Source organism: Montipora capricornis, chromosome 1 (assembly GCF_036669925.1).
Source record: "Montipora capricornis isolate CH-2021 chromosome 1, ASM3666992v2, whole genome shotgun sequence".
Taxonomy (NCBI): domain Eukaryota; kingdom Metazoa; phylum Cnidaria; class Anthozoa; order Scleractinia; family Acroporidae; genus Montipora; species Montipora capricornis.
Window position 1 is genome coordinate 12,171,000 of NC_090883.1, and position 2,500 is coordinate 12,173,499.

Consider the following 2,500-nt stretch of genomic DNA (forward strand, 5'->3'; position numbering starts at 1 on the left):
GTGTATTTACGGCGTCCGCTGCATTGATGTGACCAATATGTTGCAACTCCACATTTTTCTCCATCCGTGAGAGATTCAGCAGATTGTGTGTCAAGTGGTCGCCTACGGGAGGTCAAAAACAATTGAAAATTTAAAAAATCATCTCTAAGAGTGGTCACTTACGAGAGGTGGTCGCTTACGAGAGGTGGTCACCTACGAGAGGTTCCATCTATAGTAATTTAACTTGAAAACTTTTTGTATTTTGGAAAAGTGGTCGCTTATGAGAGAGGTGGTCGCTTACGAAAGGTGGTTGCAAAGGGAGGTTCAACTTTACAGTCTACCTGTAGTTTAAATTATTAATAAAGCTTGTGTTTTGTTTTTCAAGAGTTGTCAACCTCTTTCCAAGGGTCTCTTTGTCAATGAGGAGAGACCCTTGGTTGGGGCTGGTTTATGTGGCTCTCCTCGACAAACATTTTCCCACTGGAGTAGAATCTTCGTTATATTTTCAGCCGCAACTGATCGAAAGTGTTTGACAAGGCATTTTTTCAATAAATAATCTTTACTTTACAGTATAAGTTTCAGAAGGGTCAAGACAGCTGATGTTATTTTCCCACAGGAGATTCCCACAAAAGTGGTCAAGCTAAAAACAAGAGCTTTTGCGAGCGATAAGACCTTCGATGTCGACCGGTGATTGAACTTCACAAAAAGAAGATTTTGTTAGTAGCTAAAGTTGCTTGTACAGCACTTACACTATCATGAATAAATACACCACACACAACATTTGCTTGATAAAATGTATCTTTTATTTTACTGGCACCAAAAATCTACCTCACAATAATTTGTATTGTAAATTAAATGCCAAAGTCCGGTGTGCAGGTGCAAAAATATAACAGCGACAATTTACACAAAGTTGCTGAAATATATTAAGTCGAAACTGTCTACTTGCTGTACAAGCTTGCAAGTTAGGAATCACTTTGTTTAACATTCGAAAGAAAAACGAAAATCAAAGAACAAACTGAAATCCCTGCACAGTTAGTTTGAGGTCGATATGTGACATATGACACCGACTGATTGATTGCCCATCATGTTTGTTTCCCATGGAAAGACGTTTGGCTTGTTTTTTTTCACGACAAAACTTTCTTTTCTTCAAACATCACTCAATTGGACTGCTCACTTGCGCTTGTTCAAGTATTAAAGTTTGAATCTTGACCTTCTCACGGGCATACAAAAATTTAAACGATGCGGGTAAGCATATATTTTCTGTTGCAGTTGATTGATTTGGCAACAACTTTTTTGCACGTTGAATTCCATGTGTAATACACTCAATACCTTGTGTGAAATGTTATGTTGATAGTTGTCTGGCCACAATATCCAATGTGTTGTGATCCCCTTCTTTGAAATGATGACAAGGCCTACCCTGCCATCCCTCCCCAAACACACATTTTAAAAGACTCCCAGATTTTGGGAGACATGTGACCATCCCCAACCATGGTCTCTTCTCAATGGCAATAGAGACCCTGGGAACGAGGTTGAAGTGTTGTAAGTTTGAAAGTGTAGTGTACCATTTCTTTGTTCCTTCAACAGTACAAATAGAGCTTTATGCACATGTCATCAGCTTGCCCTTGGGGTAACACCCTGGACCAACCAACTGGATTGTAAAATGGGTGGAGGAAAGTCGAGTATTTCCCCCAGGGGTGGGAGAATTTAAAAAGACAAAGTCCCCTGGGACTAGTGCTTCTCAACAAAAAAATCCCCCTGATATCCACCTCATACACATGTATAACTGGGATTCATTTGATTGAGGGGGCGTTATATGTTTTGGGGATTAAATTTTGATTTACGATTTATTTGATTTACAGACTTTGCCAGTCAAGCTGGCAGAGCGCCACAACAGCTTGCGCCAATTACTGTGGCCCCTTTTTTTACCCTCCCAATCATGAGACTCGACAGAAGACAGACCACAACACCGGGAACTACATGCCCTACTCTTAGCGACAAGTGTGTGGGTTCTTTTACGTCCCACAGGATTATAGACATTAAAGAGTTGTGAGACGAAAGTCTAACCATTTGCAAATGTAGTTACAAAGGCAGCGCTTTCTCCTCAGTTATTTAAAGACCCTGAGTTGAACTCATGACCTCCCGCGTGACAGTCCGGTGCTCAACCAACTGAGCCACCGGTGCGCGGGTTAAGCTTGGAGAACTGGCATTGTAGGCTTGGAGAACTATATCACATATTTATTCGACAAAAATCAATACAATGGAAGAATAAGTGAAGACAGATTACGGAGGTGATGGAAAGACTGATAGTCTTTCAATGGACTACTTACTATGACCTGCAATTATCAACCTTATGATCCTTTGTAAATAGTTTCAAGATGTAATCAAGCTGACAACATTGTTGCCTCAGACAATCAAAAGTGTTTCCGTCTAAAAGCAACAAATTTCAGATCTTTTGTAGTCAGTGCACTGAAGGAGAAAAGGATCATTTCAAGTTGATATTTTTGACTTTTAGGACAACATT

At 40.1% G+C, this 2,500-nt stretch overlaps 1 protein-coding gene across 8 annotated transcripts in view; it reads left to right on the forward strand.

The window, feature by feature from the left end:
• The window catches only part of LOC138053829 (CDK5 regulatory subunit-associated protein 3-like), a 116,536-nt gene that overhangs the window by 47,539 nt on the left and 66,497 nt on the right, over positions 1 to 2,500 (forward strand). The gene's annotated exons all lie outside the window — the stretch shown is intronic.